The sequence below is a fragment of the Pseudophryne corroboree genome, unplaced genomic scaffold (genome assembly GCF_028390025.1).
Source record: "Pseudophryne corroboree isolate aPseCor3 unplaced genomic scaffold, aPseCor3.hap2 scaffold_144, whole genome shotgun sequence".
Taxonomy (NCBI): domain Eukaryota; kingdom Metazoa; phylum Chordata; class Amphibia; order Anura; family Myobatrachidae; genus Pseudophryne; species Pseudophryne corroboree.
Genome location: NW_026968068.1, coordinates 1,012,227 through 1,034,601, shown reverse-complemented (window position 1 = coordinate 1,034,601; position 22,375 = coordinate 1,012,227). Strand labels below are relative to the sequence as shown.

Sequence of the window (22,375 nt, the reverse complement as noted above, 5' to 3'; positions counted from 1 at the left end):
GTAAATGGCATATTGGCAAGTTTACGCTTCTCCTCCGACGATTTTTATTTAGATTTTTGAGTCCTTTTTTTACTGATCTTTTGTGTTTTGGATTTTACATGCTCTGTACTATGACATTGGGCATCGGCCTTGGCAGACGACGTTGATGGAATTTCATCATCTCGGCCATGACTAGTGGCAGCAGCTTCAGCACGAGGTGGAAGTGGATCTTGATCTTTCCCTATTTTTGGAACCTCAACATTTTTGTTCTCCATATTTTAATAGGCACAACTAAAAGGCACCTCAGGTAAACAATGGAGATGGATGGATACTAGTATACTTATGGATGACGAGTGACTGACGACACAGAGGTAGCTACAGCCGTGGACTACCGTACTGCGTCTGCTAGTATAGAGATGATAATTAATGATATAAAAAAATATATATATAACTACTGTAGGTATATATAATATAATGACGGACCTGGTGGACACTGTCAGCAGACTGCTAAACTACTAGTATGAAGAAGATAGAAAAAAACTTCCACCACAGGTAGGTAGGTATACAATTATGGACGAGCACTGACGACACAGAGATAGCCACAGCCGTGGCCTACCGTACTGCGTCTGCTAGTATAGAGATGATAATTAATGATATAAAAAAAAATATATATAACTACTGTAGGTATATATAATATAATGATGGACCTGGTGGACACTGTCAGCAGACTGCTAAACTACTAGTATGAAGAAGATAGAAAAAAAACCCCACCACAGTTAGGTATACAATTATGGACGAGTGACGACACAGAGGTAGGTACAGCCGTGAACTACCGTACTGCGTCTGCTAGTATAGATAATATACTAAATATATTACTACTGTAGGTATATAATATAATGACGGACCTGGTGGACACTGTCAGCAGACTCCTAAACTACTAGTATGAAGAAGATAGAAAAAAAAACCCCACCACAGGTAGGTATACAATTATGGACGAGCACTGACGACACAGAGGTAGGTACAGCCGTGGACTACCGTACTGCGTCTGCTAGTATAGATAATATAATAAATATATTACTACTGTAGGTATATAATATAATGACGGACCTGGTGGACACTGTCAGCAGACTGCTAAACTACTAGTATGAAGAAGATAAAAAAAAAACCCCACCACAGGTAGGTAGGTATACAATTATGGACGAGCACTGACGACACAGAGATAGCCACAGCCGTGGACTACCGTACTGCGTCTGCTAGTATAGATAATATAATAAATATATTACTACTGTAGGTATATAATATAATGATGGACCTGGTGGACACTGTCAGTAGACTCCTAAACTACTAGTATGAAGAAGATAGAAAAAAAAAAACCACCACAGGTAGGTAGGTATACAATTATGGACGAGCACTGACGACACAGAGATAGCCACAGCCGTGGACTACCGTACTGCGTCTGCTAATATAGAGATGATAAAGATGAAAAAAAAAATATAACACTACTGCAGATAAATATTTATATAATATATGTATGACGGACCTGCTGGACACTGTCAGCAGAATGCGTTTATAGAATAAAAAAAAAACACCACAGGAGTGTTTAACTTTTTCAGGCAGACAATATACTGGTGGTCACACTGGCAGCAAAAGTGTGCACTGTACTCCTGCTATAACTGCTCCCCAGTCTCCCCCACAATTAAGCTGTGTGAGCAGTGAGCACTCAGCACAGTCAGATATACATAGATGATATATCATGCAGCACACTGAGGCTGAGCACAGATATGGTATGTGTATCGTTTTTTTTCAGGCAGAGAACGGATTATAAATAATAAAACTGGTGGTCACTATCAGCAAAACTCTGCACTACTGAGTACTCCTGACAAGTTCAACTGCTCCCCAAATTAGTAGTAAATCAAATGTCACTCGTCTCTATCTTCTAATCTAAACGGAGAGGACGCCAGCCACGTCCTCTCCCTATCAATCTCAATGCACGTGTGAAAATGGCGGCGACGCGCGGCTCCTTATATAGAATCCAAGTCTCGTGAGAATCCGACAGCGGGATGATGACGTTCGGGCGCGCTCGGGTTAACCGAGCAAGGCGGGAGGATCCGAGTCTGCTCGGACCCGTGCAAAAAAGGGTGAAGTTCGGGCGGGTTCGGATTCCGAGGAACCGAACCCGCTCATCTCTTATGGCCACCCAGCATGACGCCTCCCTTCTTGACCATGCTGTAATTGCAGTCGCACTGCAGTTCAGCGTGATCATAAAAAATGGTGTAGCCTCCTGCTGGTGCAGACTGTATGTGCGCGCAGGAAGCCGCCACCATTTTTGTGATCACAGCGGCTGAATGTGATGTCATACAGCCGCTGTGACCACGCCCCCTGTGTCTCCTCCATTGCAGACCCCATTTTGAAGCCTTGCCCCCGCACCGCTCCATCCCTGACTTGGAAATGGAGTGTTGCTGACCCCCCTCTCCCCCCCTGCCCCGATTGACAGGCAGAGGCGATCGCATTCTCTGCGGGGTGCCGCAGAAAATGCAGGCACATGCGTATGCTCTTAGCAATTTTTGCAGTTGGATCACTTATTGTGATTGCAATCCAACCTGAATCAGGCCCTATTACCTATCACAATGCGCTGCGGGCAGTACAAAATTGGTTTAATATAGGAGAAAAACCCCCAGACCTGTGCTCCTTAACTGTACCTGGTGGCTAGTGGAGCGGCTGCCCAGTAATCAGTGTCCACGCCAGTGCGCACACGGTCCACCCCCTACGGCCACGCTCCCCTTCATCAGCGGCCTCGTGATCCGGAAGGGCGGTGTGTGTGTGACTGACCTTAGGAAGAAACCGGAGCCTCCGCTGCAGTGACCCAGCAACCAGGGCACGGGAGTATACAGCGCCGCTGGGAGTGATGAAGCTGCAGTAAAGATGTCTATTAGACCTAGCCTGCTGCAGCCCTTGTAGATTCTCATAAAACAAGTTCTTCTTTTCTTGTCAAAATGAATAGCTAAGAATAGGCTGCCTGAGGCAGGCCCCTGTTAAGTGGCCTGCTACTGAAGGCACCAACTACAAACTGAGCTCCCTGTTCATGGAAGCGGAGTTATAGAGGAGGATGCACTGAGCATCTTGGGAACAGTCAAAAGCTTTGAGCCGGTTGGTGCCTCAGATCAAGATCCTACTCTACACCCCAATGTGAATCCTTGTGGAGTCCTGTGTACCCCACAGAAGAAATTAATGTGTCACACCCATTGGCAGCAACCTTAGAATAGCTGCTGATGGGCACAATTGAGAAAGGAAGGGGGGGGGGACATTTGAATCCAGCACATAGATGCAATTCAAATATGTAATTTGTACCTTCCTATTTTAAAATATAATGGATGAACTTCACCCTGTGAGAACAATCTTCATGATCAAGAGATCTCATATGCAAAATAAGTATGAGTTGGGATAGGGCTGGGGAGGGTGGCTGCTCGGCCCCTCCCCCGTCAAGTTAAGGAGATTCAACTGAGGAAGCACAAGGGAACTCTCGTCTGGGGACAACAACTGCAGGGAGACCACATCTTTTCAGATGAACATGGGAGGGCAGAAGGCTGCCTAATACTGAAGCACCATCAAATATCAAACCATATGCAACAACTAGTACAAGCATTCCTGGGGGAAGGTCTGCAGCAGACGGATTTGCATACGGTGATGTCATCCAAGCAGTGGGCCAAAGTTGGCTGGAACCCTCATTTGCATATGAAAAGAGAAAAGGGGCATGCAGGGCATGGCGGCCTTTTGCGGTGCTTGGATGACCCCTAGTTCGCATTAAACACCCCCACCCTCCTTTGGTGTTGGGCTCATGTTGGCTATGCCCCAGCCCCTGAAGCATTCAAGCTGATTTCTTGCAGCAGCTGGGCACTGTAACAGCTCCAGAGCTGCTCTGTAAGGCAACTAAAAGGGTGTGGGCCCTGCAGCACTACCTGTAGTTCGCATTGTGTGTTGGAAGGCACAAAGTAAGCAGACGGGAGAAGTCAGGATAGTGCGCAAGGGCATAGAAGGCAGTGGCTCCAGAAAAGAGAAGTGGAAACAGACAGCAAACTAGGCTGGAGAGAGACCTGAGACAAAGAGATCTGAATTATACGAGAGCCGACCAGGGGAAACACAAATTATGCAATCAAGTTTCCCACATTTGGGGAAATCGCAGGAGCAGCACACCCAGAGTGCAATGGGTGAGCCTTGCCCTGGGAGAAGCACCTTCATGATCATAGTATCTCACCTGGCAGGTAAGTAGGAGTTGGGCTAGAGCTGGGGAGGGTCACTGCTCGGGCACCCCCCTGTCAAGTGAAGGAGATCCAACTGAGGCAGCACAAGGGAACTCTCGAAAGAAGAACAAGGCTAGAGGAATATATGAGACAAAGAAATCTGACTTTTACCAGAGCTGACAAGAGGAAAACACAAACACAGTCCCCCACTACCACAAAAAATGCAGGCGAGTTTCCCACATTTGGGGAAATCACAGGGGTCAGCATACCCAGAATGCAATGAATGAACCTCACCCTGGGTGAACAAGCTTCATGACCATGGTGTCTCCTATGCAAAATAAGTATGATTTGGGATAGGGCTGGGAGGGCCGCTGCTCAGGCACATCTCTGTCAAGTAAAGGAGATTCAACTGAGGCAGCACAAGGGAACTCTCATCTGGGGACAACAACTGCAGGGAGAACACATATTTTCAGATGAACATGGGAGGGCAGAAGGCTGCCTAAAACTGAAGCACCCCCAAACAACAAACCAAATGCAACAACTAGTGCAAGCATTCCTGGGGGAAGGCCTGCCGCAGATGGATTTGCATATGGTGATGTCATCCAAGCAGTGGGTCAAAGTTGGCTTCAACCCTCATCTGCATATGAAAAGAGAAAAGGGGCGTGCAGGGCATGGCGGCCTTTTGCGGTGCTTGGATGACCCCTAGTTCGCATTAAACACCCCCACCCACCTTTGGTGTGGGGCTCATGTTGGCCATGCCCCATCCCCTGAAGCATTCAAGCTGATTTCTTGCAGCAGCTGGGCACTGTAACAGCTCCAGAGCTGCTCTGTAAGGCAAGTAAAAGATTGTGTGGGCCCTGCAGCACTACCTGTAGTTTGCATTGTGCATTGGAAGGCACAAAGTAAGCAGACGGGAGGAGAAGTCAGGATAGTGCACAAGGGTATAGAAGGGAGGGGCTCAAGATAAAAGAAGTGGAAACAGACAGCAAACTAGGCTGGAGAAAGACCTGAGACAAAGAGATCTGAATTATACGAGAGCCGACCAGAGGAAACACAAATTATGCAGTCAAGTGTCCCACATTTGGGGAAATCGTAGGAGCAGCACACCCAGAGTGCAATGGGTGAGCCTTGCCCTGGGAGAAGCAACTTCCTGATCATAGTATCTCACCTGGCAGGTAAGTAGGAGTTGGGCTAGAGCTGGGGAGGGTCGCTGCTCGGGCACCCCCCTGTCAAGTGAAGGAGATCCAACTGAGGCAGCACAAAGAAACTCTCGAAAGAAGAACAAGGCTAGAGGAAGATCTGAGACAAAGAAATCTGACTTTTACCAGAGCTGACCAGAGGAAAGCACAAACACAGTCCCCCACTACCACAAATAATGCAGTCGAGTTTCCCACATTTGGGGAAATCACAGGGGTCAGCATACCCAGAATGCAATGAATGAACCTCACCCTGGGAGAACAATCTTCATGACCATGGTAACTCCTATGCAAAATAAGTATGATTTGGGATAGGGCTGGGGAGGGCCGCTGCTCAGGCACATCTCTGTCAAGTAAAGGAGATTCAACTGAGGCAGCACAAGGGAACTCTCATCTGGGTACAACAACTGCAGGGAGAACACATATTTTCAGATGAACATGGGAGGGCAGAAGGCTGCCTAATACTGAAGCATCCCCAAACAACAAACCAAATGCAACAACTAGTAAAAGCATTCCAGGGTGAAGGTCTGCAGAAGACGGATTTGCATACGGTGATGTCATCCAAGCAGTGGGCCAAAGTTGGCTGGAACCCTCATCTGCATATAAAAAGAGAAAAGGGTTATGCAGGGCATGGCGGCCTTTTGCGGCGCTTGGATGACCCCTAGTTTGCATTAAACACCTCCACCCTCCTTCGGTGTGGGGCTCATGTTGGCTATGCCCCAGCCCCTGAAGCATTCAAGCTGATTTCTTGCAGCAGCTGGGCACTGTAACAGCTCCAGAGCTGCTCTGTAAGGCAAGTAAAAGGGTGTGGGCCCTGCAGCACTACCTATAGTTCGCATTGTGCGTTGGAAGGCACAAAGTAAGCAGAAAGGAGGAGAAGTCAGGATAGTGCGCAAGGGCATAGAAGGGAGCGGCTCAAGAAAAGAGAAGTGGAAACAGACAGCAAACTAGGCTGGAGAGAGACCTGAGACAAAGAGATCTGAATTATACGAGAGCCGACCAGGGGAAACACAAATTATGCAGTCAAGTTTCCCACATTTGGGGAAATCGCAGGAGCAGCACACCCAGAGTGCAATGGGTGAGCCTTGCCCTGGGAGAAGCACCTTCATGATCATAGTATCTCACCTGGCAGGTAAGTAGGAGTTGGGCGAGAGCTGGGGAGGGTCGCTGCTCGGGTACTTCCCTGTAAAGTGAAGGAGATCCAACTGAGGCAGCACAAGGGAACTCTCGAAAGAAGAACAAGGCTAGAGGAAAATCTGAGACAAAGAAATCTGAGTTTTACCAGAGCTGACCAGAGGAAAGCACAAACACAGTCCCCCACTACCACAAATAATGCAGTTGAGTTTCCCACATTTGGGTAAATCACAGGGGTCAGCATACCCAAAATGCAATGAATGAACCTCACCCTGGGAGAACAATCTTCATGACCATGGTATCTCCTATGCAAAATAAGTATGATTTGGGATAGGGCTGGGGAGGGCCGCTGCTCAGGCACATCTCTGTCAAGTAAAGGAGATTCAACTGAGGCAGCACAAGGGAACTCTCATCTGGGGACAACAACTGCAGGGAGAACACATTTTTTCAGATGAACATGGGAGGGCAGAAGGCTGCCTAATACTGAAGCACCCCCAAACAACAAACCAAATGCAACAACTAGTACAAGCATTCCTGGGGGAAGTTCTGCAGAAGACGGATTTGCATACGGTGATGTCATCCAAGCAGTGGGCCAAAGTTGGCTGGAACCCTCATCTGCATATGAAAAGAGAAAAGGGGTGTGCAGGGCATGGCGGCCTTTTGCGGCGCTTGGATGACCCTTAGTTCGCATTAAACACCCCCACCCTCCTTCGGTGTGGGGCTCATGTTGGCCATGCCCCATCCCCTGAAGCATTCAAGCTGATTTCTTGCAGCAGCTTGGCACTGTAACAGCTCCAGAGCTGCTCTGTAAGGCAAGTAAAAGGGTGTGGGCCCTGCAGCACTACCTGTAGTTTGCATTGTGCATTGGAAGGCACAAAGTAAGCAGACAGGAGGAGAAGTCAGGATAGTGCACAAGGGTATAAAAGCGAGTTTCCCACATTTGGGAAAATCACAGGGGTCAGCATACCCAGAATGCAATGAATGAACCTCACCCTGGGAGAACAATCTTCATGACCATGGTATCTCCTATGCAAAATAAGTATGATTTGGGATAGGGCTGGGGAGGGCCGCTGCTCAGGCACATCTCTGTCAAGTAAAGGAGATTCAACTGAGGCAGCACAAGGGAACTCTCATCTGGGGACAACAACTGCAGGGAGAACACATATTTTCAGATGAAAATCTTGGTCATGCTCTGGTTTCTCTTCAGAACGAACAAATCTTTCGCCTTTTACTAAAGATTTCCGTGGAGAGGAGCAAAACCGAGTTTTATCTCAATTTTTGCATGCCCCATATTATTGGGGTTTCTTTTATCAGTTTAAAGACAGAACGAGTGTGCTTTCTTGTTAGCTTTAATGTAAGCTCATTTGCATAGAAATGACAGTAAATGTTTGTTTCTTTTCAAACAGAACTTTCTTGACCATGCTACTTGCTTGAAAGATCTGGGAGCACATGGAATACAGTACAAACCATGCTTATAGCAAGGAGAAGCCAGGTGAGAAATCTGCTTTCTTTCAAGTTGGGCGCTCACTTTGATCTGAATGAGGACTGCTGGCACAGCATTTAGGCGACAGGTGGAATCTTGGTCATGCTCTGGTTTCTCTTCAGAACGAACAAATCTTTCGCCTTTTATTAAAGATTTCTGTGGAGAGGAGCAAAACTGAGTTTTATCTCAATTTTTGCATGCCCCATATTATTGGGGTTTCTTTTATCAGTTTAAAGACAGAACGAGTGTGCTTTCTTGTTAGCTTTAATGTAAGTTTATTTGCATAACAATGACTATAAATGTCTGTTTCTTTTCAAGCAGAACTTTCTTGACCATACTAATTGCTTGAAAGATCTGGGAGCACATGGAAAAGAGTACAAACCATGTTTATAGCAAGGGGAAGCCTGGTGAGAAATCTGCTTTCTTTCATTCAAATTGGGTGCTCACTTTGATCTGAATGAGAACTGCTGGCATGGCACTCAGGCGACAGGTGGAATCTTGGTCATGCTCTGGTTTCTCTTCAGAACTAACAAATATTTCGCCTTTTATTAAAGATTTCCGTGGAGAGGAGCAAAACTGAGTTTTATCTCAATTTTTGCATGCCCCATATTATTGGGGTTTCTTTTATCAGTTTAAAGACAGAACGAGTGTGCTTTCTTGTTAGCTTTAATGTAAGTTTATTTGCATAACAATGACAGTAAATGTTTGTTTCTTTTCAAACAGAACTTTCTTGACCATGCTACTTGCTTGAAAGATCTGGGAGCACATGGAAAACAGTACAAACCATGCAGTATCACAAGAGCCTTTATTTGATCTTTCATGAAGATAGAGCAGAATTGAGGACACGTCAACAATTTCTGCCGAAGGTGGTTCATCTTTCCACATGGTGCCTTTGGCCACTGACACCTTCGTTGAGTCAAAGTCTCTGGCTGTGGTCAGAACTTTGAAAATTTATGTCACCAGAACGGTTCAGATTAGGAAAACAGAGGCTCTGTTTGTCCTGTATGCTCCCATCAGGATTGGGTGTCCTGCTTCCATGTAGACCATTATGCGCTGGATCTGTGGTAAGATTCAGCATGCTCGTTCCACGGCAGGATTGCCGTTACTGAAGTAGGTGAAGACCCATTCTACTAGAAAGGTGGGTTCATCCTTGGCAGCTGGTCGGGGAGTCTCGGCATTGCAACTTTGCCGAGCAGCTATTTAGTAAACACTTTTGCTAAGTTTTACAAGTTTGATACCTTGGCTGATGATAACCTTAAGTTGGGTCATTCGGTGCTGCAGAGTCGTACGCACTCTCCCACCCGTTCAAGAGCTTTGGTATAACCCCATGGTTCTTAATGTGACCCCAGCATCCTCTAGGTCGTATGAGAAAATAGGATTTTAATACCTACCGGTAAATCCTTTTCTCTTAGTCTGTAGAGGATGCTGGGCACCCGTCCCAGTCCATACTGTGTCTGCAGTTATTACTTGTGGTTATACACATGTTGTGTTATGGTTCTGGTCAGCTTTTTGCTGCAATTGTTCATGCCGTTGGCTTGTGTTCTGTTGAATGCCACTTTCTGCGGCATGCTTAAGGTGTGAGCTGGTAAGATGCTCACCTTAGTTTAACAATAAATCCTTTCCTCGAAATGTCTGTCTCCCTGGGCACAGTTCCTATAACTGGAGTCTGGAGGAGGGGCATAGAGGGAGGAGCCAGTTCACACCCTTTGAAAGTCTTAAAGTGCCCATGTCTCTTGCGGATCCCGTCTATACCCCATGGTTCTTAATGTGACCCCAGCATCCTCTACGGACTAAGAGAAAAGAATGCCCTTGCGCACTATCCTGACTTCTCCTCCCGTCTGCTTACTTTGTGCCTTCCAACGCACAATGCGAACTACAGGTGGTGCTGCAGGGCCCACACCCTTTTACTTGCCTTACAGAACAGCTCTGGAGCTGTTACAGTGCCCAGCTGCTGCAAGAAATCAGCTTGAATGCTTCAGGGGATGGGGCATGGCCAACATGAGCCCCACACCAAAGGAGGGTGGGGGTGTTTAATGTGAACTAGGGGTCATCCAAGCACTGCAAAAGGCCGCCATGCCCTGCATGCCCCTTTTCTCTTTTCATATGCAGATGAGGGTTCCAGTCAACTTTGGCCCACTGCTTGGATAACATCACCGTATGCAAATCCGTCTGCTGCAGACCTTCCCCCAGGAATGCTTGTACTAGTTGTTGCATATGGTGCTTCAGTATTAGGCAGCCTTCCGCCCTCCCATGTTCATCTGAAAAGATGTGGTCTCCCTGCAGTTGTTGTCCCCAGACGAGAGTTCCCTTGTGCTTCCTCAGTTGAATCTCCTTAACTTGACGGGGGAGGGGCTGCCCGAGCAGCCACCCTCCCCAGCCCTATCCCAACTCATCCTTATTTTGCATATGAGATCTCTTGATCATGAAGATTGTTCTCACAGGGTGAGGTTCATCCATTATATTTTAAAATAGGAAGGTACAAATTACATATTTGAATTGCATCTATGTGCTGGATTCAAATGTCCCCCCCCCCCCTTCCTTTCTCAATTGTGCCCGTCAGCAGCTATTCTAAGGTTGCTGCCAATGGGTGTGACACATTAATTTCTTCTGTGGGGTACACTGGACTCCACAAGGATTCACATTGGGGTGTAGAGTAGGATCTTGATCTGAGGCACCAACCGGCTCAAAGCTTTTGACTGTTCCCAAGAAGCTCAGTGCATTCTCCTCTATAACCCCGCTTCCATGAACAGGGAGCTCAGTTTGTAGTTGGTGCCTTCAGTAGCAGGCCACTTAACAGGGGCCTGCCTCAAGCAGCCTATTCTTAGCTATTAATTTTGACAAGAAAAGAAGAACTTGTTTTATGAGAATCTACAAGGGCTGCAGCAGGCTAGGTCTAATAGACATCTTTACTGCAGCTTCATCACTCCCAGCGGCGCTGTATACTCCCGTGCCCTGGTTGCTGGGTCACTGCAGCGGAGGCTCCGGTTTCATCCTAAGGTCAGTCACACACACACCACCCTTCCGGATCACGAGGCCGCTGATGAAGGGGAGCGAGGCCGTAGGGGGTGGGCCGTGTGCGCACTGCGGTGGATACTGATTACTGGGCAGCCGCTCCACTAGCCACCAGGTACAGTTAAGGAGCACAGGTCTGGGGGTTTTTCTCCTATATTAACCCAATTTTGTACTGCCCGCAGCGCATTGTGATAGGTAATAGGGCCTGATTCAGGTTGGATTGCAATCACAATAAGCGATCCAACTGCAAAAATTGCTAAGAGCATACGCATGTGCCTGCATTTTCTGCGGCACCCCGCAGAGAATGTGATCGCCTCTGCCTGTCAATCGGGGCGGGGAAGGGGGGGAGAGGTGGGTCAGCAACACTCCATTTCCAAGTCAGAGATGGAGCGGTGCGGGGGCAAGGCTTCAAAATGGGGTCTGCAACAGAGGAGACACAGGAGGCATGGTCACAGCGGCTGTATGACATCACATTCAGCCGCTGTGATCACAAAAATGGTGGCGGCTTCCTGCGCGCACATACAGTCTGCCCCAGCAGGAGCCTACACCATTTTTTATGATCACGCTGAACTGCAGTGCGACTGCAATTACAGCATGGTCAAGAAGGGAGGCGTCATGCTGGGTGGCCATGCCCTGTCACTGTGCAGGAGCCAGCACCGCTCACACACTAGTCCCCGGGTGCAGCCCCCAACCCCCGGGACACCCGGAGCAACAAAATGTAGATTCAGGCCACCAGGCCACGCCCCTACCTATGAAACCATGCCTCCTTTTTACCATTGCGCTGCTTATCTGCGCGCACTGCATTACAATCTCCCTCGCCACCTCTCTGGGTGTCACCAGTGATAGTGACACCTCTGCCATGCTTGTAGCAGCTGGTCCTAAGATCTACGCCTCAAACCCTGAGTGTTTGCCCTTGTGACTTGTTGATCATCATAGCGAAGCATATGCTTACAGAAAACTGCAGGGGCTTAGATTGAAAATAAAAAAATTGATGGGTATAAGGTAGAGAGGAGCGGGTTCGGTTCTCCGAGAACCGAATTCCCCACAAACTCCACGTGGTTTACACTGGTCCAAGGCAGGCTCGGTTGTTCCCGCCTGACTCGGAAAACCTGAACAAGGGAAAATGTCATCATCCCGCTGTCGGATTCTCGCGAGATTCGGATTCCATATAAAGAGCTGCGCGTTGCTGCCATTTTTACTCGTGCATTGAAGAGAGAGCGGAGAGGACGTGGCTATGTTCTCTCAGTGGAAATCTCAATATCAGTGCTCAGTATCAGTGGTTACTTATTGCTGCTCAGTAATACTAGTAGTGTGTCTCTCCTGCTCAGTGTCAGTTCTCAGTAGTATCCTCATCAGTGCTCAGTATCACTGCTCATTGTCTTGTGCTGCATTGTGGTGCTCAGCATACTACAGTACATTACTAATAGTCCAGTGCTGCATCTTGCTGCTCAGTGTCAGTTCTAGTATCCTCATCAGTGCTCACTATCACTGCTCATTACATTGTGGTGTTCTGTATACTACAGTAACATAGTAATATAGTAACATAGTTTTTGAGGTTGAATAGAGGCAAATTGCCCATCGTGTTCAACCTGTTTTAAGTTGTGATGATTCTACATACTTGCTGAATAATGTTTTATGACTAGTTAGCTACTATAACTCATGTTACCCCCGGATTAACCATGTTGATATTTTAAGTATTATAACCTTGGATAGCTTTTTCATTCAGAAATGTATCCATTCCTTTTTTAAATCCAATTACAGAGTCCGCCATTACCACCTTCCCTGGCAGGGAATTCCACATCCTGATTGCCCTAACAGTGAAGAATCCTTTCCTCCATTGCGTTCTGAACTTTCCTCCAGTCGCAGCGAGTGACCACGTGTTCTTTTAATAAATAATTCCTCTGATAACTCTTTGTTATGTATCTTTACATATTTGAAGATATTAATAATATCTCCTCTTAGGCACCTCTTTTCTAGTGTATAAATATTCAGCCTAGTAAGTCTTTCCTTATAGTCAAGTACTTTTAGGCCTTTAATCAATTTAGTCTTCAGGATCTCTTACACTTCCATGAGCAGCAGAGTAGTGCAATGGAAGCATGCTGGGCCCATACCCCAGAGGTCGATTGATCGAAACTATCCTCTGCTATGTGCATTTTTTTTTTTATAATTAAAGTAATCAAAAACTGGGATTGATATTTTGGCTCTTTTATTTTTACTTAAAGTACAATAACTTTTATCATTTTAATTTGTTTTAATAGTATATTGACAGCATTGTTTTCTTTAAAAAATCCACTTAATTTTCTTTACCCTATTACTGAAATGGTAATTGACAAAAACAAACTACATTGTCACCAGAAGAGCAATGCAAAATGTACAAGTGATATATGAAAATCATCTTCCATCTTGAATTTCAATGATGCATTGGGACAACAATTTGTGAGAAACATCTTCACCCATAAAGAAAGATTTTCTTAATTCCTTACCTGTGTGCTGATTAGATATCACCTTGTTTTCACATTAAACAGACTTCCCCATGAGGAAGCAGCAATGATGCAGTGACGTTTCCTGGTGTCAACCTGTATTATTTCAGTAGACATTGAAATGAGGATGCATCTTTGATGCCTTTCCAATGAAGCAAGTTTAATTCAGTAATAGGTGAAAAACCATTCCTACAAAGGTGTTAATCAGAGACTTGGCTTTGTGGACACTTTTCAGAGAGCAAATTTGTTAGCATAAACATAAAATCAGAAAATGAAGAGCTGTTTAATCACTCAATTGTACTTTTCTGCCAGCATAATTTTTTTTCTCTGCAACCCACTGCTAAATTGTGCTTCCTAGCTGTTTTTTAATAAAATCACTTAATCAAATCTAACTCTGATTACATCAGAGAAGGCCAGGTACCCTACACCATAAGGGTTTTTTTTGAAATTTTGACTTGTCTACTTAAAGATCACCAAAATCTGATTACAAGGTCAATTACATCCCTGGGTGGGATTGAACCACCAACCTTTTGGTTAATAGCCAAACATGCTAACCGATTGCGCCACAGAGACACCTTGCAAAAGTCAATACTGACAAAGGCTAATAAGCATTCATCTAGAACGTTTCCTAGAAAAACTTTAAAAAGTCAATAATCTGGAGAATTTTTGTAAGAAACACATTGGTACTTTCCCATGATGAGTGAGTGCTTCAGGATTTCTTGCACTTACATGGGCTATTAACCAAAAGGTTGGTGGTTCAATCCCACCCAGGGATGTAATTGACCTTGTCAACAGATTTTGGTGATCTTTAAGAAGACAAGTCAAAATTTCATACCCCCTCTTATGGTGTAGGGTACCTGGCCTTCTCTGACGTAATCAGAGTTAGATTTAATTAAGTGATTTTATAAAAAACAGCTAGGAAGCACAATTTAGCAGTGGGTTGCAGAGAAAAAAATAACATTTTAAACCTACCGGTAATTTTTTTTTCTCGTAGTCCGTAGAGGATGATGGGGACTCCGTAAGGACCATGGGGGATAGACGGGCTCCGCAGCAGACATGGGCACTTTAAAAAAGACTTTTGATCTGGGTGTGCACTGGCTCCTCCCTCTATGCCCCTCCTCCATACCTCAGTTAGAGAAACTGTGCCCAGAGGAGACGGACAGTACGAGGAAAGGATTTTTGTTAATCCAAGGTCAAGATTCATACCAGCCACACCAATCACACCGTATAACTTGTGATATACTACCCAGTTAACAGTATGAAAACAACATAGCATCAGTCCAAGACCGATGAAAACTAACATATAACCCTTATGTAAGCAATAACTATATACAAGTCTTGCAGAAGTAGACCGCACTTGGGACGGGCACCCAGCATCCTCTACGGACTACGAGAAAAAGATTTACCGGTAGGTTTAAAATCTTATTTTCTCTTACGTCCTAGAGGATGCTGGGGACTCCGTAAGGACCATGGGGATTATACCAAAGCTCCCAAACGGGCAGGAGAGTGCGGATGACTCTGCAGCACTGATTGAGCAAACAGGAGGTCCTCCTCAGCCAGGGTATCAAACTTATAGAACTTTGCAAAGGTGTTTGAACCAACTTTGACCCACTGCATGGATGACATCACCATATGCAAATCCATCTGCGGCAGGCCTTCCCCCAGGAATGCTTGAACTAGTTGTTGCATTTGGTTTGTTGTTTGGGGGTGCTTCAGTATTAGGCAGCCTTCTGCCCTCCCATGTTCATCTGAAAATATGTGTTCTCCCTGCAGTTGTTGTCCCCAGATGAGAGTTCCCTTGTGCTGCCTCAGTTGAATCTCCTTTACTTGACAGAGATGTGCCTGAGCAGCGGCCCTCCCCAGCCCTATCCCAAATCATACTTATTTTGCATAGGAGATACCATGGTCATGAAGATTGTTCTCCCAGGGTTAGGTTCATTCATTGCATTCTGGGTATGCTGACCCCTGTGATTTCCCCAAATGTGGGAAACTCAACTGCATTATTTGTGGTAGTGGGGGACTGTGTTTGTGCTTTCCTCTGGTCAGCTCTGGTAAAAGTCAGATTTCTTTGTCTCAGATCTTCCTCTAGCCTTGTTCTTCTTTCGAGAGTTCCCTTGTGCTGCCTCAGTTGGATCTCCTTCACTTGACAGGGGGGTGCCCGAGCAGCGACCCTCCCCAGCTCTAGCCCAACTCCTACTTACCTGCCAGGTGAGATACTATGATCATGAAGATGCTTCTCCCAGGGCAAGGCTCACCCATTGCACTCTGGGTGTGCTGCCCCTGCGATTTCCCCAAATGTGGGAAACTTGACTGCATAATTTGTGTTTCCCCTGGTCGGCTCTCATATAATTCAGATCTCTTTGTCTCAGGTCTCTCTCCAGCCTAGTTTGCTGTCTGTTTCCACTTCTTTTTTCTTGAGCCCCTCCCTTCTATACCCTTGTGCACTATCCTGACTTCTCCCGTCTGCTTACTTTGTGCCTTCCAACGCACAATGCAAACTACAGGTAGTGCTGCAGGGCCCACACCCTTTTACTTGCTTTACAGAGCAGCTCTGGAGCTGTTACAGCTCTGGAGCTGTCACAATGTTTTATGACTAGTTAACTACTACAACTCATGTTCCCCCTGGATTAACCATGTTGATATTTTAAGTATTATAACCTTGGATAGCTTTTTCATTCAGAAATGTATCCATTCCTTTTTTAAATCCAATTACAGAGTCCACCATTACCACCTTCCCTGGCAGGGAATTCCACATCCTGATTGCCCTAACAGTGAAGATCATAGTATCTCACCTGGCAGGTAAGTAGGAGTTGGGCTAGAGCTGTGGAGGATTGCTGCTTGGGCACCCCCTGTCAAGTGAAGGAGATCCAACTGAGGCAGCACAAGGGAACTCTCGAAAGAAGAACAAGGCTAGAGGAAGATCTGAGACAAAGAAATCTGACTTTTACCAGAGCTGACCAGAGGAAAGCACAAACACAGTCCCCCACTACCACAAATAATGCAGTCGAGTTTCCCACATTTGGGGAAATCACAGGGGTCAGCATACCCAGAATGCAATGAATGAACCTCACCCTGGGAGAACAATCTTCATGACCATGGTATCTCCTATGCAAAATAAGTATGATTTGGGATAGGGCTGGGGAGGGCCGCTGCTCAGGCACATCTCTGTCAAGTAAAGGAGATTCAACTGAGGCAGCACAAGGGAACTCTCATCTGGGGACAACAACTGCAGGGAGAACACATATTTTCAGATGAACATGGGAGGGCAGAAGGCTGCCTAATACTGAAGCACCCCCAAACAACAAACCAAATGCAACAACTAGTGCAAGCATTCCTGGGGGAAGGCCTGCAGCAGATGGATTTGAATATGGTGATGTCATCCAAGCAGTGGGTCAAAGTTGGCTTCAACCCTCATCTGCTTATGAAAAGAGAAAAGGGGCGTGCAGGGCATGGCAGCCTTTTGCGGTGCTTGGATGACCCCTAGTTCGCATTAAACACCTCCACCCTCCTTCGGTGTGGGGCTCATGTTGGCTATGCCCCAGCCCCTGAAGCATTCAAGCTGATTTCTTGCAGCAGCTGGGCACTGTAACAGCTCCAGAGCTGCTCTGTAAAGCAAGTAAAAGGGTGTGGGCCCTGCAGCACTACCTGTAGTTTGCATTGTGCGTTGGAAGGCACAAAGTAAGCAGACGGGAGAAGTCAGGATAGTGCACAAGGGTATAGAAGGGAGGGGCTCAAGAAAAAAGAAGTGGAAACAGACAGCAAACTAGGCTGGAGAGAGACCTGAGACAAAGAGATCTGAATTATATGAGAGCCGACCAGGGGAAACACAAATTATGCAGTCAAGTTTCCCACATTTGGGGAAATCGCAGGGGCAGCACACCCAGAGTGCAATGGGTGAGCCTTGCCCTGGGAGAAGCATCTTCATGATCATAGTATCTCACCTGGCAGGTAAGTAGTTGTTGTCCCCAGATGAGAGTTCCCTTGTGCTGCCTCAGTTGAATCTCCTTTACTTGACAGGGGGATGCTCGAGCAGCGACCCTCCCCAGCTCTAGCCCAACTCCTACTTACAAACGAAGGACACTAGAATGAAAATTTTAAAGCCTCCTGTTAGTGCTTCATCTACACGTTATAGCCCTGAATTTTCCAATGCCTATCTCTTTGCAAAAGAGAGATATCGGCAAGGAAAAGCTGTATTGTACCTTTGCATTTTTCTCCCAAACGAAAGACACTAGAATGAAAATTTTAAAGCCTCCTGTTAGTGCTTCATCTACACGTTATAGCCCTGCATTTTCCAATGCCTATCTCTTTGCAAAAGAGAGATATCGGCAAGGAAAAGCTGCATTGTACCTTTGCATTTTTCTCCCAAACGAAAGACACTAGAATGAAAATTGTAAAGCCTCCTGTTAGTGCTTCATCTACACGTTATAGCCCTGCATTTTCCAATGCCTAGCTCTTTGCAAAAGAGAGATATTGGCAAGGAAAAGCTGTATTGTACCTTTGCATTTTTCTCCCAAACGAAGGACACTAGATTGAAAATTTTAAAGCCTCCTATTAGTGCTTCATCTACACGTTATAGCCCTGAATTTTCCAATGCCTATCTCTTTGCAAAAGAGAGATATCGGCAAGGAAAAGCTGCATTGTACTTTTGCATTTTTCTCCCAAACGAAAGACACTAGAATGAAAATTTTAAAGCCTCCTTTTAGTGCTTCATCTACACGTTATAGCCCTGCATTTTCCAATGCCTATCTCTTTGCAAAAGAGAGATATCGGCAAGGAAAAGCTGTATTGTACCTTTGCATTTTTCTCCCAAACGAAAGACACTAGAATGAAAATTGTAAAGCCTCCTGTTAGTGCTTCATCTACACGTAATAGCCCTGAATTTTCCAATGCCTATCTCTTTGCAAAAGAGAGATATCGGCAAGGAAAAACTGTATTGTACCTTTGCATTTTTCTCCCAAACGAAAGACACTAGAATGAAAATTTTAAAGCCTCCTGTTAGTGCTTCATCTACACGTTATAGCCCTGAATTTTCCAATGCCTAGCTCTTTGCAAAAGAGAGATATCGGCAAGGAAAAGCTGTATTGTACCTTTGCATTTTTCTCCCAAACGAAGGACACTAGAATGAAAATTTTAAAGCCTCCTGTTAGTGCTTCATCTACACGTTATAGCCCTGAATTTTCCAATGCCTATCTCTTTGCAAAAGAGAGATATCGGCAAGGAAAAGCTGTATTGTACCTTTGCATTTTTCTCCCAAACGAAAGACACTAGAATGAAAATTTTAAAGCCTCCTGTTAGTGCTTCATCTACACGTTATAGCCCTGAATTTTCCAATGCCTATCTCTGTGCAAAAGAGAGATATCGGCAAGGAAATGCTGTATTGTACCTTTGCATTTTTCTCCCAAACGAAAGACACTAGAATGAAAATTTTAAAGCCTCCTGTTAGTGCTTCATCTACACGTTATAGCCCTGCATTTTCCAATGCCTATCTCTTTGCAAAAGAGAGATATCGGCAAGGAAATGCTGCATTGTACCTTTGCATTTTTCTCCCAAACGAAAGACACTAGAATGAAAATTGTAAAGCCTCCTGTTAGTGCTTCATCTACACGTTATAGCCCTGCATTTTCCAATGCCTAGATCTTTGCAAAAGAGAGATATTGGCAAGAAAAGCTGTATTGTACCTTTGCATTTTTCTCCCAAACGAAGGACACTAGATTGAAAATTTTAAAGCCTCCTATTAGTGCTTCATCTACACGTTATAGCCCTGAATTTTCCAATGCCTATCTCTTTGCAAAAGAGAGATATCGGCAAGGAAAAGCTGCATTGTACTTTTGCATTTTTCTCCCAAACGAAAGACACTAGAATGAAAATGTTAAAGCCTCCTTTTAGTGCTTCATCTACACGTAATAGTCCTGAATTTTCAAATGCCTATCTCTTTGCAAAAGAGAGATATCGGCAAGGAAATGCTGTATTGTACCTTTGCATTTTTCTCCCAAACGAAAGACACTAGAATGAAAATTTTAAAGCCTCCTGTTAGTGCTTCATCTACACGTTATAGCCCTGCATTTTCCAATGCCTATCTCTTTGCAAAAGAGAGATATCGGCAAGGAAAAGCTGTATTGTACCTTTGCATTTTTCTCCCAAACGAAAGACACTAGAATGAAAATTTTAAAGCCTCCTGTTAGTGCTTCATCTACACGTTATAGCCCTGAATTTTCCAATGCCTATCTCTTTGCAAAAGAGAGATATCGGCAAGGAAAAGCTGTATTGTACCTTTGCATTTTTCTCCCAAACGAAAGACACTAGAATGAAAATTTTAAAGCCTCCTGTTAGTGCTTCATCTACACGTTATAGCCCTGCATTTTCCAATGCCTATCTCTTTGCAAAAGAGAGATATCGGCAAGGAAAAGCTGCATTGTACCTTTGCATTTTTCTCCCAAACGAAAGACACTAGAATGAAAATTGTAAAGCCTCCTGTTAGTGCTTCATCTACACGTTATAGCCCTGCATTTTCCAATGCCTAGCTCTTTGCAAAAGAGAGATATCGGCAAGGAAATGCTGTATTGTACCTTTGCATTTTTCTCCCAAACGAAAGACACTAGAATGAAAATTTTAAAGCCTCCTGGTAGTGCTTCATCTACACGTTATAGCCCTGAATTTTCCAATGCCTATCTCTTTGCAAAAGAGAGATATCGGCAAGGAAAAACTGTATTGTACCTTTGCATTTTTCTCCCAAACGAAAGACACTAGAATGAAAATTTTAAAGCCTCCTGTTAGTGCTTCATCTACACGTTATAGCCCTGAATTTTCCAATGCCTAGCTCTTTGCAAAAGAGAGATATTGGCAAGGAAAAGCTGTATTGTACCTTTGCATTTTTCTCCCAAACGAAGGACACTAGATTGAAAATTTTAAAGCCTCCTATTAGTGCTTCATCTACACGTTATAGCCCTGAATTTTCCAATGCCTATCTCTTTGCAAAAGAGAGATATCGGCAAGGAAAAGCTGTATTGTACCTTTGCATTTTTCTCCCAAACGAAGGACACTAGAATGAAAATTTTAAAGCCTCCTGTTAGTGCTTCATCTACACGTTATAGCCCTGAATTTTCCAATGCCTATCTCTTTGCAAAAGAGAGATATCGGCAAGGAAAAGCTGTATTGTACCTTTGCATTTTTCTCCCAAACGAAAGACACTAGAATGAAAATTTTAAAGCCTCCTGTTAGTGCTTCATCTACACGTTATAGCCCTGCATTTTCCAATGCCTATCTCTTTGCAAAAGAGAGATATCGGCAAGGAAAAGCTGCATTGTACCTTTGCATTTTTCTCCCAAACGAAAGACACTAGAATGAAAATTGTAAAGCCTCCTGTTAGTGCTTCATCTACACGTTATAGCCCTGCATTTTCCAATGCCTAGCTCTTTGCAAAAGAGAGATATTGGCAAGGAAAAGCTGTATTGTACCTTTGCATTTTTCTCCCAAACGAAGGACACTAGATTGAAAATTTTAAAGCCTCCTATTAGTGCTTCATCTACACGTTATAGCCCTGAATTTTCCAATGCCTATCTCTTTGCAAAAGAGAGATATCGGCAAGGAAAAGCTGCATTGTACTTTTGCATTTTTCTCCCAAACGAAAGACACTAGAATGAAAATTTTAAAGCCTCCTTTTAGTGCTTCATCTACACGTTATAGCCCTGCATTTTCCAATGCCTATCTCTTTGCAAAAGAGAGATATCGGCAAGGAAAAGCTGTATTGTACCTTTGCATTTTTCTCCCAAACGAAAGACACTAGAATGAAAATTGTAAAGCCTCCTGTTAGTGCTTCATCTACACGTTATAGCCCTGAATTTTCCAATGCCTATCTCTTTGCAAAAGAGAGATATCGGCAAGGAAAAACTGTATTGTACCTTTGCATTTTTCTCCCAAACGAAAGACACTAGAATGAAAATTTTAAAGCCTCCTGTTAGTGCTTCATCTACACGTTATAGCCCTGAATTTTCCAATGCCTAGCTCTTTGCAAAAGAGAGATATCGGCAAGGAAAAGCTGTATTGTACCTTTGCATTTTTCTCCCAAACGAAGGACACTAGAATGAAAATTTTAAAGCCTCCTGTTAGTGCTTCATCTACACGTTATAGCCCTGAATTTTCCAATGCCTATCTCTTTGCAAAAGAGAGATATCGGCAAGGAAAAGCTGTATTGTACCTTTGCATTTTTCTCCCAAACGAAAGACACTAGAATGAAAATTTTAAAGCCTCCTGTTAGTGCTTCATCTACACGTTATAGCCCTGAATTTTCCAATGCCTATCTCAGTGCAAAAGAGAGATATCGGCAAGGAAATGCTGTATTGTACCTTTGCATTTTTCTCCCAAACGAAAGACACTAGAATGAAAATTTTAAAGCCTCCTGTTAGTGCTTCATCTACACGTTATAGCCCTGCATTTTCCAATGCCTATCTCTTTGCAAAAGAGAGATATCGGCAAGGAAATGCTGCATTGTACCTTTGCATTTTTCTCCCAAACGAAAGACACTAGAATGAAAATTGTAAAGCCTCCTGTTAGTGCTTCATCTACACGTTATAGCCCTGCATTTTCCAATGCCTAGCTCTTTGCAAAAGAGAGATATTGGCAAGGAAAAGCTGTATTGTACCTTTGCATTTTTCTCCCAAACGAAGGACACTAGATTGAAAATTTTAAAGCCTCCTATTAGTGCTTCATCTACACGTTATAGCCCTGAATTTTCCAATGCCTATCTCTTTGCAAAAGAGAGATATCGGCAAGGAAAAGCTGCATTGTACTTTTGCATTTTTCTCCCAAACGAAAGACACTAGAATGAAAATTTTAAAGCCTCCTTTTAGTGCTTCA

At 44.7% G+C, this 22,375-nt stretch overlaps 12 non-coding genes and 3 pseudogenes across 12 annotated transcripts; 5 read left to right on the top strand and 10 right to left on the bottom strand.

Annotated features, from left to right (window-relative positions):
• Positions 1-4,083: 4,083 nt before the first annotated feature.
• On the bottom strand, positions 4,084-4,246 carry LOC134997315 (U1 spliceosomal RNA). The gene has a single exon (XR_010199848.1). It is a non-coding gene; the product is annotated as a U1 spliceosomal RNA (small nuclear RNA).
• A 152-nt stretch (positions 4,247-4,398) lies between these two features.
• LOC134997176 (U1 spliceosomal RNA) lies at positions 4,399-4,562 on the bottom strand. The gene has a single exon (XR_010199726.1). It is a non-coding gene; the product is annotated as a U1 spliceosomal RNA (small nuclear RNA).
• A 675-nt stretch (positions 4,563-5,237) lies between these two features.
• On the bottom strand, positions 5,238-5,400 carry LOC134997355 (U1 spliceosomal RNA). Its single transcript, XR_010199885.1, has one exon. It is a non-coding gene; the product is annotated as a U1 spliceosomal RNA (small nuclear RNA).
• Positions 5,401-5,552: 152 nt separating this feature from the next.
• On the bottom strand, positions 5,553-5,716 carry LOC134996992 (U1 spliceosomal RNA). The gene has a single exon (XR_010199548.1). It is a non-coding gene; the product is annotated as a U1 spliceosomal RNA (small nuclear RNA).
• A 674-nt stretch (positions 5,717-6,390) lies between these two features.
• LOC134997255 (U1 spliceosomal RNA) lies at positions 6,391-6,553 on the bottom strand. Its single transcript, XR_010199799.1, has one exon. It is a non-coding gene; the product is annotated as a U1 spliceosomal RNA (small nuclear RNA).
• A 152-nt stretch (positions 6,554-6,705) lies between these two features.
• On the bottom strand, positions 6,706-6,869 carry LOC134997021 (U1 spliceosomal RNA). Its single transcript, XR_010199576.1, has one exon. It is a non-coding gene; the product is annotated as a U1 spliceosomal RNA (small nuclear RNA).
• A 593-nt stretch (positions 6,870-7,462) lies between these two features.
• LOC134997467 (U1 spliceosomal RNA) lies at positions 7,463-7,590 on the bottom strand (annotated as a pseudogene).
• A 144-nt stretch (positions 7,591-7,734) lies between these two features.
• Positions 7,735-7,850, top strand: LOC134997485 (U5 spliceosomal RNA). The gene has a single exon (XR_010199980.1). It is a non-coding gene; the product is annotated as a U5 spliceosomal RNA (small nuclear RNA).
• Positions 7,851-8,132: 282 nt separating this feature from the next.
• LOC134996936 (U5 spliceosomal RNA) lies at positions 8,133-8,248 on the top strand. The gene has a single exon (XR_010199495.1). It is a non-coding gene; the product is annotated as a U5 spliceosomal RNA (small nuclear RNA).
• Positions 8,249-8,534: 286 nt separating this feature from the next.
• LOC134996956 (U5 spliceosomal RNA) lies at positions 8,535-8,650 on the top strand. The gene has a single exon (XR_010199515.1). It is a non-coding gene; the product is annotated as a U5 spliceosomal RNA (small nuclear RNA).
• Positions 8,651-14,021: 5,371 nt separating this feature from the next.
• On the bottom strand, positions 14,022-14,095 carry TRNAN-AUU (transfer RNA asparagine (anticodon AUU)). Its single transcript has one exon. It is a non-coding gene; the product is annotated as a tRNA-Asn (tRNA).
• A 1,304-nt stretch (positions 14,096-15,399) lies between these two features.
• LOC134997416 (U1 spliceosomal RNA) lies at positions 15,400-15,563 on the top strand. Its single transcript, XR_010199935.1, has one exon. It is a non-coding gene; the product is annotated as a U1 spliceosomal RNA (small nuclear RNA).
• A 152-nt stretch (positions 15,564-15,715) lies between these two features.
• Positions 15,716-15,857, top strand: LOC134997292 (U1 spliceosomal RNA; annotated as a pseudogene).
• A 623-nt stretch (positions 15,858-16,480) lies between these two features.
• Positions 16,481-16,644, bottom strand: LOC134997299 (U1 spliceosomal RNA). The gene has a single exon (XR_010199834.1). It is a non-coding gene; the product is annotated as a U1 spliceosomal RNA (small nuclear RNA).
• A 692-nt stretch (positions 16,645-17,336) lies between these two features.
• Positions 17,337-17,478, bottom strand: LOC134997291 (U1 spliceosomal RNA; annotated as a pseudogene).
• Positions 17,479-22,375: the final 4,897 nt, after the last annotated feature.